Source organism: Gavialis gangeticus, unplaced genomic scaffold (assembly GCF_001723915.1).
Source record: "Gavialis gangeticus isolate Ggan-Ray unplaced genomic scaffold, GavGan_comp1, whole genome shotgun sequence".
Classification (NCBI taxonomy): domain Eukaryota; kingdom Metazoa; phylum Chordata; order Crocodylia; family Gavialidae; genus Gavialis; species Gavialis gangeticus.
The window spans coordinates 15290057-15307329 of record NW_017728997.1 but is presented as its reverse complement, the minus strand read 5'-3'; the positions used below and the strand labels follow the sequence as shown (position 1 = coordinate 15307329).

The 17273-nt window shown below is 46.5% G+C and overlaps 1 protein-coding gene across 2 annotated transcripts in view; it reads right to left on the bottom strand.

The window, feature by feature from the left end:
• The window catches only part of PRICKLE2 (prickle planar cell polarity protein 2), a 176725-nt gene that overhangs the window by 95701 nt on the left and 63751 nt on the right, over positions 1-17273 (bottom strand). Inside the window, exon 1 of one of the 2 annotated variants that reach the window (XM_019504809.1) lies at positions 1683-2748. The exons of the other annotated variant lie outside the window; for it this stretch is intronic. The gene's annotated coding sequence lies outside the window, so the exon portion shown is untranslated. Of the gene's footprint in view, positions 1-1682; positions 2749-17273 lie in introns of those variants that run through there. 2 annotated transcript variants of the gene reach the window in all.

Sequence of the window (17273 nt, the reverse complement as noted above, 5' to 3'; positions counted from 1 at the left end):
CGGGGAGGTGTGCTTCTGTCCACAGGCAGCACAGCCATGTAACACTGCTGTCTTGTATTACACCAAAAGCTGTGTACCATCTGAGGCTGATTCAGGAAAACACTCAAATCTCCTGGTCATTTCCTACAGACAGAAGGTTTAATCATCTCCAAGCGTCCGCCACAAAAATGCAATGCGAATGATTCACACAGTGAGAAGCATTTGCCTTCCAAACAAGAACAGTCTTCTGCTCGGGAACACAAAAAATACACGTTCCTTCTCTCAACAGAAATCGAAGCAAGCAAAGTCAGGCCATAGGCCACTTGCTCGTGCTGTTTTGCGTCCACTTCACTCTTTCACTAGCTCCTACTGGGACTGCGTATGGGTCCACGGGCAGGGATATACAGTCACCCCACCAACATCCATTTATTTATCTGTCTCTCTGCTAGGGCACAGTTTACCATCTGACAGATGAAATCAGGAACACGTCTATTTTTGGCTGCATGATCTCCATTGTTACCTTCCATCGACCAGTACCGTGCTCTCAAATTTTGGTAGCTGGGTATTTTCAGAAATGCCCTAATCCCCTCCCCTCTGTTTGTTCTGTCTGTACACACATGACCACTGTCTGCCTCTCTAATTACTCCACCAGTTGCACAGATAGAAACATCTGCTTGAAGAAGGCAGGAATCCTAAAGCATACAAATGATTTGCACTGGCTAAACAAATGCAAATACAGGAGGATGTTAAACCCATCTATAGCAGCAAACAGCCTGAGTAACTTAATATGGACTGGCATTCGGGAGAAGAGATGCTAGTCTGCATTTTGCTAGAAGCAGCCTTTTTTTCCCCCCCACCCAAACATGTGTCACTCATGACTAATTGCTGAAGTTTTGAAATGGTACCTGCTTAATTCCAAACATATTAAAAAAAACCACTAAGTTTTTACCAAAAAATAAATTTTTGTTGTTGCAATTTCTCAGCTGGTCTAATAAAAGGTATCATCTCTAACCCACAAGTTCTGGACTTCTGCACTTCTATTAAGTTTTTACTAGGTACTTGGAAGTCTTTGTTTTACTTAAAAGAAATGAAAGCTTTACTTTGCATTAGAAGGATTCCACAGTCCATCAGACTTTATGCTAACAGTTTCAATATAAAAAAAAAAAAGTCAACATCCAAAAGCTAAAAATAACAACACTGTATCTCATATTAAATACAGCTGTCAAAAGGTTCAAGATTTGCATTTTGTCATTCCACACAAAGCCCAGAACAGCTGAGATGACATACGCTACGTTTTGAAACCAAGAGCTAAAGATAAGCCGCAGACTCCCACAGAGTTTTACACCTAACTGAGTCAAAAACTAGACACGGTCGAGAAGCTGGCAAGAGACAAAGTCCCAGTTGTGTCAAAGTTTTACAGCTTCCCTGGGTAAGCACGCTAGCAAGACGAACGCTATCTACATACTATGAATAGTCGACGTCAGTAAAATCCAGCCTCGGCGCTGTAATTTAGCAGCAGTAGTTATGAGCCTCCAACTCCCTGCAAGGAACGCAGTATTTCAGCCAGTGATGTCAGTCTCCCTGCCTACAAGCAAAAGCCACACTGAGTTTGCAACCGGGTCCAAAAAAATTTCCCGTGGAAATGCCCTTTTGGACATAAACACTCAAACACCTTATACATTCGTTCAAACGCGATTACTTACCAAGGCTATACAGGCATTTATTTCACGTGCACAAAACTTGCTGTGCAAAGGGGAAGGGAAAAGGAAAGGGAGAAAGATGGGGAGAAATGGGAGGAGGAAAAACGTCTCTCCGATGTCTTCTTAATGAGAAAAGTGTGGTGGCTGGAGCATGCGGCAGAAGGCTTGCTGGGGCCCTCTGGGGTACTCGGCGAGAGGTGGAGAAGCATGCTCACGCAGGCCGACTACAGCGCTGCCATGCCGGCCGCTCCAGAAGCCCAGACACAGGGAAGTTACTTAGGTCATTTGGTGAGTTAAAGCTCTCCGGCTGCTGCCTCCAGTGTTCACAAAGCAACGCCCACCGCAGTTTTAGCTTATTGGAGAAAATGGTGAGCCATAACCCAATCCTGTGCCTTTACCCAAATTTAGATCCCACCGGAGCCGACACTCCTTATAGGCCTGTCGAGAAAGTTACCTTGCCAGTGTATAAAGGAAAAAAAAGACACCCAGTTTCCTATACCTGAAAGCTTCCTATCTGGTTTGGAAGTGAGAGGGCATCTCCAAAACACAGAAATTCACTTATTAGATGGATACAATATGATTTAAGCAAACACACACAAAAATCAGGAAGGGAAATACTGCGGTTCCAGTCAAAGCAGCCCTTGTGGCTATAATTCATGGTACTACTGCCATACCCAAACCACGACTGTGTCATGTAAGAAAAAGGTCAGAAAAATAGTTAGCACGTCCCAGCAAAAGCAACCACAAACTTTGCAAAGTGTCAAAAAAACGAACCTCCTGGTAAGTAGCCCCCTGAATGCTGTTCACATGTGGGGTTCTTGTTTCCATTGAGCATCCTGCGAGGACCGTAGGTGTAGACAGGCTCCATCCTTTTTGTTGCATGCAAGGCTCTCGCGCTCAGCCATGCTGTTCAGTTCTGACATTTGGGCTGAGTTAGCGGCTACCAGCAAAATGATAAAGCCGTGGAGGTGTGACCTTTCAGCTTCCTGCTCCATGTACAATTTCCTGGACCCCTTCTGCTCCTTCTTCAAACAATGGCAGGGTACGGAAGAGGAAAACAGCCCTTGAGAAAATGTCACAAGAGCAAGACACAGTATGTTCTCACCTCCTACAGACACTCTCAACTTGCGTTGCGGTAGGCTCCGGGTTGCCTTGTATCTTGGCAAACGAAAGCGAGCTCATGAAGACTATGCATGGGAGAAACAAGTGTGGCTTCCAAAGACCTGGAGAAACTCTTTTGATATGCTGTTCCCAGGTTAAAGCATCCCACTCCCTTTTCCATTTCCAAACATCACCTTGCACAGGGAAAAGAGGCCTTGCAGCCACAGAGGACGTTCAAAGAGACCACAAGCAAGCGTGGAAAAGGCTGTCCTTACTAACTGTTGCAAGCTCATCCTTGAGGGGTGAGACAAGGAGAATGCCATTCACTTCTTTTCAGACCAATGGAGGAAAAGCAAAATGCAGTGGCTCAAACAATGGTTCAAATGAATAAGCAAGACTATTGAAGTGAATTCAAGTCCATAAAAGCTTGTGCTCTCTAGTTAGTCCGTAAGATGCATCTCAACCCTACCTGAGTTGAGAGAGAGGTAGGTAGCTAGCCGTGTGAGTCTGATCAAGACGCTCTCAGCCAGCAGGCTTCCTGAGAGCTGCATGCTAGGAGAGATGGGGAAAATGTTTGGCAGCTGCCTCTCCCCAAAGGGAAGCATGCAGAAAAGGATCTACCAACATCAATATTAACATTTTCTCAGGGATTTATCAGAGTCTGGAGCTGACTTATGACGTTTGGAAGTGACGTGTGCCTGGTACTTCACAAGGGAATTTCCTTCTCTTGAAGGTCACAGCTGAGGTCGAAGAGTGCACAGAGACGCCACCTGCAAGATCCTGAAGATCCTGGTTGAAAAAACACACACAGGCACCACCCGCAAGTCACTGTACACTGGAAGACTGCATGGATTACATGGGTCTCCAAAAGAGGAGGCTATTCTGTACTTGGAGAAAACTGCTCAAGACAACCAGTCAGAGGGGTAAAACCCCCAAGCATTTGTTTTACTCAAGCCTCTGTGATGTTTGGACTTCAACTGATAGTGTTCGCTTCGATTGGGTAAATTTTAGCGCTCATTATAACATGACAGCAATTCAGAGCAACCCCAAAACTATTTTAAGTTATGCCACGGCTGGCATCACAAAGAAGCCCACTTTAGCAGGTCACAGCACAGAACCGGGCCTGGCTTCAAAAGGGTTTCGCTGAGCTGCAAGGACACAACGGGCTCTGTTTTGGTGATGGGGATTTTGCTGGGTGGAAGCATTATATCTTCTTTTTAATGCTCGCCTTATTGGAAGAACATGTGCTCAGGCACCTTAGCATGGGAAGATTCAAGTTATTCCTGTTTTGTATAGATGGTCAAACACATGAACCGCATTCAAGACGGCTATGGGACGCGATTTTCTCCTACGTAAAAGGCTCCCAAAGGTGGAATCCATTAGGTTATAAATAATTTCCTCGCCAACCTCCTTTACTGCTGTATAAATCATTTTCTTGTATTTTATAAAGATGTTTCCCCAATATTGCATTAGCCCAAAAACTAATAAACATACCTTTAAAAATTCTTTGTATGCATCTGGAGCTGATTAGATGCTGCTTTGTTTTCCATTTATGAGTGTTAAAGAAAATTTGGTCACTCAGCCACGGTCATTTTGCTCATGTAAGCAGGCTGTTCTTTATTTACAAACCCGCTGCCCTTCTCACCATTACACCAACTCTCTATGCTCACTTTAAACATACTCATCTCAGTGCTACTGAAGTGCAGTCTACAAAATAATGATTTGAAAGCCTCTTCCAAAGCCCCTCTCTCTTTGAACTGCTCCTTAGCGAGGTGTCTGTAGGCATCCGCACATGCACAGGAATGAAGTGGGGCTAATCGGTCGTCTCCTCTCCCCACCAGCATATTCAAGGACCTTGCGGATGCTCAGTGATGACAGAAAATCTTGGCTCTCCAGTCATGTGGCTTTTTAGAACAAAAACTTCTGAAAAGATTATTGGGAAATACATGACGGTGTCTCTAAAATGCCTTCATAAACTGGATGAGCCATTTGGAAAGCATTTGCAATGGCCTGATCCTCAACGTGCTGTAAATCAGCGCAGCTCCTTTTACTTCAATTCCCTTCAAGCCAACGGACACACAACACTGATGTTATGGGACGAGGTGGGCCCAGCCCAAGATGCTGGGGGCAAATATGGGGCTGTTTGACCTGTCTCAGAGCCCTTCTCCACTGCCAGCTTGCAAAGTCCGTGCATGTTTTCTGGCTTCTTCTTTACGTCTCAGGGCTTGATTCTACAGGGTTTTGTACCTGTTTTCAGTGAGAGGGCCACACACTGGACCCCCTACACCCCTGCATGAATAAGTCTCCTATTTATATCCATGCAGTTCTCTCTCCTGCCTCTCACCCCAGTCCCCAGCACTTTATCTGCTTTGATGAGGGCAAATCCTGCTGCTCCTCTTTCAGTTTTCCCTCCAGCCACCAGCCCCTTAATCAGCTCTTCAGAGACCGCTGCCTTGATGACTTCCCATTAATTCCTGTTATGATTAACAGGTCGGTTCAGACAACTCCCGGCAATGACAAGGTTCAGAAGTGCAACTCTATCAAAAATTAGAAAGGAGAGTAATTATGGGCGCGCTGCCTCGCCAGCCCTTATCAGCTCCCGCTTGTATGGCTAGAGACATGGGAGAGGAGGAGGATGGCATTTGCGTGCCTCCAGCCTCAATGCTTTACAGCAGAAATGTCTCCAGGCAGCTGAATTGCTCCTCCTGGACAGCCAAGATGTTGATTATCAAAGGGTGGAGGCAGGAACACAGAGACATTAGAGGAGCTCTCTCCTCTCTGTGCATCTGTACCTCTTCCATTAGTGCAGATGGAAATTACCTGCACTGATCAAGGAGGTCTAGAAAATCCTCTTCTGAAATTAAAAGGAGCAAAGTGGGGGAATAGAAATCTATGAACCACCCCCCAACAAGCTAGCATCCACTGAAAGCCCAAAGAGCAGCTTGCAACCACAGGAAATGCCCTGCATCCTCCAGCAGGCATCATCAGTCAATGGCAGGCGCTACGGAGAGCCTGATCGAGATAAAAGGCGGCCAGGACCAGTTATAAAAGACTTGTAAAAAACGCTTAAGATCTCCAAACCTTTGAAGCCACCCACAGCTTGGCCAAATTGCTTATTTTATTTGTTTTCTGGTGGGGATTTTGCTTAGTTTTCAGCTCACAATGTTTATATAAGCGACAGTCCCTCTGTCTAAACTGCTGCAGACGGGCAAGCCAATTAGCGTAGCAAATCCCAGCTAGGAAACGGAGCTGGGATCGGCGTGGGGCTTGTACGCCCTCATCTCACTTGAAAGTCAAGGAGGGTTTTGCCACTGGCCTTGGTGGGAGCAGGTTCGGCGCTCCAGATAGAAGACGTGATCTGCATGTGCCCCTGTGAAGTCCTGGACCAGGCTGAAACCACTGCCCCGAAGTATGAAACCCTGGGACCAAACTCACCGATGTGTGGAAATCTGTTGAAGGCAATGGAGCCAGTGTTGGACGAGTGCTAAACAAGGCTTATTTTCTTTTTAGAGCTGCTTTTCCCAAGGATTTTTTTTTGCAAGTGCCCTTTATTCTGTTTCCTTCCACAGATGCTTCCCTACTTGCCTGGGAATAAGGGAAGAAAGCCCCATCACCCAGTGTGACCCACCTGCCTCTCCAAACAGGCAAGGGTTGCTAACCAGCAATCGAACCAATGCCAGGACTTCTGGCTTGAGCCATCCTGCCTAACGCGAACATCCCTGGCAAGGTGACACCTCCCTCAGTGGGAGCCACACGGATTCAAGTTGTAAAGCCATTAAAATGCTCCGTTGGCTGAGCAGTCCCAGGGCCCTTTACACAACTATTTCCCGTGCCCTCTTGGAGAAGCAGATGGCCACCGCGGTGATGAACTGTCCGGGTGACTCCAGCCTGCACGTGAGCGCGCGCATGTGTGCAATATTTTGAGGCTGCTTTCAAAGGTTGGCCATTAATCTGTGCGATGGAGCTTGTCTCCCTTAGCATTCGAATTATTTCTTGTCAGCGCAGGCAAGACAGACCGGTTCCGCTTGGCCTCACACCCCACCGCCCCTCACCTCCCAGCCCCTGTCCTCGGTATTACCCATGCAGCTCACGAGACATCACTCCAAGCGTGTGTTAACATACAGAAGAATAGACTGCGGTATGTATATATAGATAAATTAGACAGCTAGGATGCTCGGAAACAGAACTCGGAGATTACATTTTTAATGTTTCACATTATGAAAAATATAACCATTCACTTCCTTGGGCTTAGGGCGCATTAGTTATCTCTCCCTCAGCTATTTCTTTTCCCTCTGGATGAATCAACAGTGACAGGAAGGGTTTCTTGAATTAAGGCCTGCTGAAAATGAAATATAAAGAGGACTCGGCGGCTGGGGTTACTTGAATTGTTTCTTGACCTTTCTAACTACTATACTACTAACATCTCCGTGACACAAAGACCAGGGGACATCCAGTACAAACCAGGGGATGTTGGTTTAATTTTTAAATAGCTTTGGAGTGCAAATGCTCAAAATGGGTTCAGGCAGTTATCACAAATGTCCATGCAAATGCCGGCCATTCTGCACGCGTAATCAGTACTGTTTGCACAGAAGCACACCTAAGTTGTTATGATACAACTCAACTGCCCATGTACCACCAGTGCCATGGTACAGGGCATCACAATCCTTCTTAAACAACCTTGAATTAAGAGAACAGCTGCAACCGCAGAAGCATAGTTTTTGACTTCCACATAGCTTGAGGTCCAGCTTCATCTCTTTTGTTGACCAGAGTTCACACTCTGCTTGGAAATCTACAGCCCAAAGACACACTGAGGGACTGGATTTTATTTGGCACATCATTGTATCTCTGTTGAGACAATCTGAGCATCCCAAAGCAGGACTGAGAAGCTTTGTTCCTTTGAAGAGGAACACACCCCGGCGGTCTTTCCCATGCAAGTGCAGAGAGGCTGGACCCAGCGATCTGTAAGGTCCCTTCCAGCCCCTAACAACTATGAAAGTATGAAACTGTTGACTCAGTGATGTCATGTGAGCATCACTGCTTTGATACTGCAGATTTGGAGATGTTACCGTTGCATGCCAGGGGCAGTCCAGCCAGGCACCAAACCAGAGCACAGCTGTACTTGATGGGCAGAAATGAGCCAAGGGAGGATGCTAGACTCTATGCACAGTATCCGGGTTGTAGCCACATTGGTCTAGAGGCAAAAGGAACCAAAACTCATGGAAAAGGTGATATCTTTTATTAGACCAACTAGCTATTTACAAGGGCAAGTGTCAAATAAATAAAATAATTTGATTGTGTTTATTTGCAAAGGGGAGTGTGCCTGCAAGCTTGCAAATAAGTACAATAATTTGTCTGCAAATAGCTAGCTGGTCTAATACAAGATATCACCTCTTCCATGAGTTTTGAAACTCTGTGCATGGCGCGGATGCACAATCACACTCCGCACTGGAAGCAAGCAGCGGGGACAGGAAGGGGGGCACTGGGGAGCATGGCAGAGATTCCCTCCCCCAGGAAGGCAGAGGGACAGGGGTACCCCGGAGCTGGGGGGTGGGGGGGTTTGCTAGCTGAAATACAGGAACATACCACTGCCTAGGGAGTTTTCAAAACTGCAGAAGAGTCGGCTTGGGCTTTGCTGTGGGTTTTTGGAAGGTGCAGAGGGGAAGGAGCCATTGACATTGTACTTGCTCTACAAGATCCCCCAGAAACCCAGACTCCAGGCACTTCCACTGTGATTAAAACACATGGCGCTCTATGTTCAAATCCCATCAAACAAAAACAATACACCGGGGCAGCCCACGCAACCCTACCAATACCTGCCAAGAGTAGTACTATCAGCGACATCCAATCTGCACAATAAACAAACTCACTTCACTGGGGTAGGATTTTTATAAAACTAAAATGGAAACAAAAATTCACCCATGAAGACGAACGATGCCTGCGGTAGCTTTTCTCCCCCTGTATTTGATTAACTATTCCGCACCACGTAACAAACCATTTCTCCTCCTTTAACGAAAAACCTCTGCATTATGAAATTAAGCCCAGCAGGGAAAGCAAGATCCCGTTTAGATTTCAAAAGATACTGCTAATTTTTTTTGAAACCCTGACTGCACTGTATTTACACTTCGCAAAAATCGCTCAAGTACCTCTGACATTAAATATAAACACTAGGAAAGCTAGAATCATGTACTGTTTTTATCTCGACAGTCTATAGCACAGAGTACAGCTGTGATTTGCCATTTCATGATAAACCACTCTTTGCTTTTGATCATTCTCAGTGTGTAACTGTGGATGTGAAAGCAAGATATTATCATGAAAAGAAAACAAGAGGGGAGGGGGGGGCGCACAATCAAAGAAATATAGGGATAAAAACCTGAACTCAGGGGCTTTTCAGGCATATTTTGTAGATACCAGAGGAGAATTTCCCTTAAAGCAATTCAAACCCCTCCATAAGGATATAATAAACCTAAAAGAAATGCTTGTTGATCTTTGGCACAGAGATGGCCCTCGTGTATTTTTCAAGGAAGCTGACTCTAGCCAGGCCTCATCTCTGCTAATCCCAGATTATTTACATCTTCTGCAGTTATTTCCACTGCTGCTGAATAACCACTGCTCCTCAGCAGAGCAATGCCAGGAAAGAATAAACCCTGTGTCTTTTTTTCCTGCTCTCCTACACGTACTAGTGGTGAGCAGGCTAAAAGAAACACAACAGCATTAACAGCAGTAATATTTTAATTAAACCACATGAAAAGGCATGATCGCTACTCCTGTCATCTGAGAGCGAGGGAACCCAGGACAACAAATGGTCAGGACTACACATATAGGGAGTCCTATATCTAGGACATCTTTAAAGTCCCTGCTTCTGGAGTCAGGTGATTACAGGATCATTTCCTTCATTTTTTTTTTTTAATGTGTTTTCCCGGTCTTCATGTTTGGAGCACATGGGGTTAAATCCTAGCCATGCTGAAGTTAATGCCAAAATTGCCGTGGACTGCCGGCTTGAGAAGGGGAAGGCAAACCAGAAGAATGCAGAATGTATTCCTTTGTCAAATCCCCTGGCTTGCGAGACAGTCTCCTGATTTTGGGGGGCCTGACTGATGGTTTTTGAGCACTCAAGGTTAGCAACACGGGATGGCTGAGCAGAGGCGCTCCCGCTGAGCTGGAATGTTTCAAAGCACTTTGTGCACTTTGCTTTCTGTTTCAGCTTCAGTAATAATAGTTTCCAGCTACACAGGCTGCCTTAATTTCTCATCTTTGCCTAATTACCACTACCCTGTAAAAATATACAAATGGCTACTTACCGAGAAGAGAAAACTATTAAATATTCCTAAACAGTAGGAGTTGCAATTGGCACATTAATGAGATCTTTAATGCTTCCTAATCTGCTCGCCTGAAAATCAAATTGCGTGCACATATACACGAGCCTGGTGGCTTCCCAGCACAAGGGAAATCATTTTAATATAAGTTACATTACCCCTGATCTTAAAAACACTGACTGCTCCACTGCCTCGTGGCAGTTTGGGGCACTTCCAGAGGCATCTGCTGTGCATGGATGATGATGATGATGAAGCGAGTGTCAACACACTCATATACTGGAAGCAGGAGGGCAAGAAAACCAGCAACAGGTAGAACGGTCCATGTCAAAAAGACCTTGCGTGCCCAAGGAGAGCTGTCAGGGCATTCACAGATGATGGGGTTGGCCATCTGAGCTTGAGCGGTTGTTAGTTTTCTGGCTTGTGGCTATTAGACTGGAGTGCAAAGCATGGTCTGGATCTGGGACTTCGAGGTCTAGGGTCAGGGTAGCAGCTTGTCTCTGGATGTCAAGGCAGGGAATGCCCGAGAGAACTGGTAAGCAGTCAACTGGTGTTGGCATAAGGCAGTAATGGCTCTCATGACGCTGTTAAGGCTGGAATCCAGTAGCTTACTGGGCATGCTCTGGCCCCATACTGGTGTACGGTACTCAGCTGGACCATACGCAAGTGCCAAAGCAGAGGTGCAAAGTGCTTGGAAACTTGCACCCCAGAAGGTGACGGATAAAAGCTCCTCTGCTGTGAACCCTGGACCCCTTCTAGATGCTGGCAGTAGGTAAGGGCCCGGCCCAGCTAAGTAAGTAACGGTGTGACAAGGTTCAAGCGTCTGGTCATCAATCTTGACTTAAGATCGGAGCAATTTTGGCTTCCTCCAAGTGGAAAGTCAAGACATTTGGCACCTGATGGGATGAGTCCTTCATCCCTGAGCAAATCACTGGCTAATGAGGTTAAGGAACGAACCGAGACATGCCACAGGTGAGCAGCTTGGCCATGTCCACAATCCAGCACCACATAGAGATTGCCACAGGAGCTGAGAGCAAGCTGGGCTGCCCACAGCACCACGCTGAATCACGACAGTATAGATGCATCGGCGCAGTGCTCAGCCTTGGTTAATTCGCTGAGAAGCGGGTTGAGTGCCACGCTGGCGCAGCTAGATCACTGCCAGTTCGACAGCAAGCTTGGTATTGCACCGGGGAGACATACCCTACCTCTCCAACACAGGCTGCAGCCAGGTGCTTGAGCTGGAGGCTGTAACAGTGCAACTCCCTCACCATGCAAATCAGACACAGAGAGACATGCACCCAGACAGCAAAAAAGGTGAAGCGAAACTGTGCCTCTCAGTCCTCCTTCAGTGGGAAAATTATATCGAGGCCTCATCAGCCCATCTTGCTCCTAGCCTGGCTGTCACCAGGATCGCTTATGCATTGGCTTGATCCTGTATAACCAAGACTGAACGTGGCTCACTCCCCTCCTTTGCACTGTAGTGTCAGCATTCTTCATGTGCACGTGTTGCTCACACCCAGGTAGTGTGACACTCTCCCCGCCTCCATCCAGGAAGGGCCAGACTACATAGGGAACCAACTGAGCCTGGTGCCTCCTCAGCTAACCGAGCCAGAGCCTTCAACTTCTGCTGCAAAGCCTCAGGCTTTTAAACAAGAAGTCCCAGGTTTGCTCCCCACTGCTGACAGCCCACCCAGGAGCGCAGCATTTCACACACCCGCAGAGGCCACATGTGAAAGGTCAACACAACAGACAAGGAAATAGGAATGCAGCACACCCTAAATCTACACAAGCTCAACCGTGCTGCAAACCTGATATGACCCGCAGCCACTGAATGTCGGATTTCGACCAATTCCCTTTCCCTGGGTCACTGGCTAATTTTGTAAAGGGTCTTTGAATGAACTAGCTTTTGTTTCTTCCTTACCATGTTAAAAAGCACAGATAAGGTCATATTTGACTTGCTTAAACTACAATCCTGACACTCAACTAAAAAAGAGCTGTGCTCCTAAATTCAGAGCTGGCAGGGGGTGCAGGGAGGCCTGGTTTCAGAACTGGCCCCAAGTGCCAGTACTTCACAGAGCGGCACTGCCCACAGTGCACAGCTGGGTAACATCTGGGGCACCATGAGAAAGGGCAAGATACTCCAGAAAAGTCGTCTGATGTGTGGTGGGCCTGTCTGCGGCAGGCAGGGGTGCGCTGCGGGTGCTATCCCTATGCATGTGTTCTGCATAAAACCCCGATGCAATACCATTCCCAAGAGCAGCAGACAAGACTTTCAGGAGTGCTGGACAGCCAAAGGGATGGGATTCTCCGACTTGCTGCTAACCTCACTCAGCAAAATCCTTAAACTCTCCAGACATCTCACAAAAGCCCTTTGTTTGGGGAATACCTGTATTGAAGCAACTAGCTGGTGTCACCTGAGATCACAGATCCCCTTGCTCCTGTGAACGAAGGTATGGAGTGTACAACTGGCAGAGACCCCGGGGAACTGAGTCCAGCTGGCAGCATTTGTGCAGAAAAGTCTCCCCTGAACATCCCCTTCCCATGCCAGAGCCAGAAAGCACCGCATAAAAAAAACCCTTCAGCGTGTAATGCAAAGGGAAGAGGGAAACAGGCAGAGCTGCCTAGGTAAAACAGACTAGAAGAGCTGCTTAGGGTTGGACGTGAATGTCGTTCTACATCTTTTTTAACAACCCCGTTCACGCACGCTGTCTGGTTCAGTTTGCTTTCTTCCCCCTGAAACGGACTCCAAACCAAGCCTTGCGCATGGTGAAATCCACAGGAAGCTTAACATCTATGTGGCTTTTCTGTAAACATGAACATGAATTAAACAGGCTGTGGCCAAGAGGCGTGGAGCCCTGCAGGGCTGAGCCGTATAATGCATTACAATTAGCAGCGCTGAGCAGCGGTTTCAGTGAGGCAATTGTGCTCGCAATCACAATATCAGATCAGTGATCTGTTATTAGGGATCCGCTATTCCAAATGGATCCCAACTGCTCTGCACAGCCAACTTGCTTCTTGGCTCTCATTGCTGCAGTGTTTTAAGCGGCATCCTCCTCTCGGTTGCATTTTGCAGCTTCTTTGCTGTGCCCCTGCGCCGATTCCTGATGGCCACTGGGATCTACCCTGAGTTACCTCTGCTGGGGCCATCTGCACCAGGATACATCCCAACAGTCACAGAAGTTCCCATCTGTGCCAAAACACTTTGGGAAGGATCCCTTCACCACCTTTGCTTTGCCTCCCCGCACATACCTCGCCATAAGTTCAGAGTTAAATTGTCGCAGGTCAAGTGCTACCCATGGCAGGATGCGAGCAAAAGCATCAAACCCTTTGAGACACGTCTGCTTCTTCAGGGAGTGGCGGGGTAAAGAGTTCTCTATCTACGGGCTCCTCCATAATGGTATAAGCCTTTGTCTGGGATCCCTCCATCCTAATCCACTCTTGATCTGTGAAGTGCTGCTCTGCTGGCAAAAACCATCCAGGAGTGAAATGAACGTCCAAGACCAACATCACAGCCACATCCCAGTAGGAAATGCTACCGTCATGGGAGTGCAGCACAGACACCTGCACCTTCCCGCGGGCTGAATTGGCAGGGATCAGGGATAAACAGGAGAACGGTCATTGTAACCTCGATCCTATATAAATGTTGCCTGTCACCAGGTAGTGAGAGCAGCATTGCTATACCCCTAACCAGAGGAACCCCTTCTAAAACTGAAAAGCTACAAGAAATCGCCAAATCCTTGCCCTTATTGCATGCCAGCCATGCAATTCCAAGGTACTAAACGACACGATGGAAAGAGCTGCAGTTAACTCTCCTGGTCACTTGTCAGAAACAAATAGCGCTGTCATTTCCCATTTCTGCTTCTGTTATTGTTCCTGTGCCTTTGGAAAATAATCCAATTATACTTAACCCTATTAAGTCCTTTGTTACACTGAACAAAGCTATGGGAAATACTCTGATGACTCTTAAGTAAATATCTATATGGCTCAGGGAGAAGTTTCAAATTGATAAAAAAAATCCATTTTATTGGTAACTATAAATGGGGAAAAAATATTTGCTTCGTAGAGGACATAGGTGGAGAAAATAAAGTACAATATATTTCTTATAGACTGGGAAATAGATTTATCTGAAATCAAAGCTATAAATACACTCAGCTATTAAAACATTGTATAAGTTCTCACATCATATAAACTTCAGAAGAAAGGCAATCATCAAGTCCTTATTAAATGTTCCCATGCAGATGCCAAAATATATTAAATTACTTAAATGTAATATATGGAAACCAGCTGAAGGTTTGTATCACATATGGGAATAAAGCAATTTATAGAGAGAAATGAATATCAAAGATTGATCTAAAATAAGGAAAAATAAATGTAAATCCTCCATGCTCTAAGTCAGTCTCTTAGAGACAGATCTTTTTTCAGTGAACCAATGGGATACTAGGAAAATTACATAAATTATAGTTGATACTAAGGAAATTTCTGTAACATGTCTCATGGGATAAGGGAGCATGAGTTTGTTGAACGTCATACCCACTTCAGATAATGCCAAAACAGCCTTTTTTTCTTGTTTAACAGAAAAAGTAATCACATTATAATTGAAGGTTGATATTTTCACTGATCATCCTGAAGTCACTTTCTCTGAATCATCCAAATGATATTAAAAAAGAAGAAAGAGAGACAGTTATCAGACTGTTATTCTGATGCTGGAGTAGAAGAAAGGTGCTCAGGATCCTCTCTCTAACCATCATATAGCTTTTCTACTGCAAACTCGTGCATCTGAACCACACTCAGCAAATCAAAATGCTAATTCATATTCCTTTGAGGATCAAACTGCAAGAACGGTGAACACCCACAAGGCTTCTTTGAAGCTGCCTCTAACCTCTTCCACTTTCTATTTTCTCTCCTGCGTGCGTGTGTTGCTCGTCAGTTGAAACTTTGCCTGATTGTCCATTTTACATTGATTTTCAAGGCCAAAGACCCTCCATTGAACTTCAAGTGAATGTGCATACCTGCCTTCCTTTTAACATCTCCAATGGCTGCTCTGATCCATTCAAACAAATAAATCCACCCCCCTAAGAGAGCCATGGCCCTGGCTCCACACCCTTCCTGGTTTTCCCGTGGTGCATCAGGGACCAGACTGCTGTCCCAAAATACCCCGCAAGTGTTTTTCATCTCAGTTCTCTCATACTCATAAGGTTGCTTTTAAAGGGAGCTGCAAGCTAATGCTTCAATGCTGTGGGGTCCTGTCCATGCGTTATAGCTTACGGTGCAGTGATCTCTTGTGATTCAGCCTGGCAAGAAGCCCGGCTCTGGAGAGGCAGCCAGACCTGACTGTGTAAGAGTTACAGGGGGGAAGACAAGCACGGGGGCACGAGTTAGTCCCCTGAGAAAGACACCCCGACTAGCTGAGACTTGGAGGAGTGAAGCCCAGGACAAGGAGGGGGCAGGTGGAAGAAGGGAATAAACAAATCAATGCACTGATCCAGAAAGCAAGGATCAAGACCTGTTTTCACTGTTGCTTTATTTTTTTCCCTGCAGAAGTTGATCCTGTAGAGCTGATCAATCGGTGGCAAAGTCTCCATTCAAGCTGCAGGCCCTATTTCAACAAGTGATGATGACCCATTGCCCAGTGACTGGAAGTTTTTAAGATCCAGCTAAACCAAGCCTTGGCTGGGATGACGTAGTTGGGGCTGGCCCTCCTTTGAGCAGGAAGTTGGACTAGATGTGACCTCCTGAGGTCCCTTCCACCCTGAATTTTTTATGATTCTGTGATTTACGCACATATGCTATCCATGCACACGTGTCTGGGTGCACAGGTGCTGGAAAGCTGGCAGATCCATCAAACAAAGCCTAGTCTCTGCAAACAGCAGCTGTCAGGCTTTATAGAAACCCCTTTTTGACTTATCCAGGGAAAGGTTACGGCTAAGTTCTGCCCCAAAGATCTGGGGGTGTCGAAAGAGGACCCTGCATAGAGGAACCTTCCAGATGCACTCTCCAGAGGTGGTTTCATTGCTCAGCTGAGCACAACGGCAGGGACCCTGCAAAGGTGACCAAAAGCTGCTTTTTGTCCTTCACTGTCTCCTTCCTGGGCTTGCACCAGGTGCAGCCTGAGCAGACACACAAACCTGGCGCACGCACGCACATGCACGCTTCAGGGACGACGATGTACCCAGCTGGCACCGCTGAGACGTACCTTGACTAGGAGCTGCATTCATTGATCTTTTCCACCAAAACCTTTCAGATGAAAGCGGCAGATCCGTGCATCGACTGAAAACCACTGCCTGGGGAAAATCAGCTGCATTACCACTTCAGAGCCCGCTGCAAAGATCAGCCTCTGAACAAAGGCTACAAGGCCTGTCATGGCGTGGAGGGACTGTGTTTACAGGGAGCTGCCACCTGAAAAGAAGCATTCTTCCCTTTTTCTCTGAGCATCCGCATTCATTCCCCAAAAAGGCTTTAATGTTCACGCCACTGTTCAAGAAAGTGGGGCTTCTCCAGGAACATGCAGAGCTTGGAACCGTCTGCTGAACGAGCACTAAAAGATTATGATGGACAGGGAGAGCCAGAAACTTTATCAAACACGGCTGTGGCACGTACAGAAAGCATCTGCCCAAGGAAAGGGCAGATCATATCACAAGGGCAGGGAAAGGCTAGTGGCTTCTGCACTACATGGACCATCTTTTCCCCCTCTCCTTTTCTGCCTGCTTCTGTGCATTCGCCAGCCCCTGCTATGGCCACAGAGCCTTTGCCAGACATCAAGGTGAAACTACAGAGAAACTCAATCCTCTCTATACCTAGTCTGGCTATGAAGATAATTGGAGAAAAGCCCTACATACAGGCCAAGAATATACATCTAACAGCAGAGAAAATGGGGCAAGAATGTCAAAGACGCACGCTGCCAGTTCGCATGGTTTTATTCTTCAAGCTTGGGCTCTTGCAATCTTGTGATTAGGTGAGAATTTAGACTCTCATTGAAAATACAAAGGAAGTTTCTATCCTTGGCGGTTCAGAGAAAAAGGCAGAAAACGGGACCGAGTTTGTTCTACAGGCTCACAAATGCAAAGGGGGAGGAAAAAGGGAGCCTGCTGCTTCTTGCTTTGTAAAGGACACTTTGGGGGGGGGGGGGGGTGGCCAAATCTCAATTGGAAACCCCTGTTTTTTTTCAAAAAAGGGGGACCCGTTT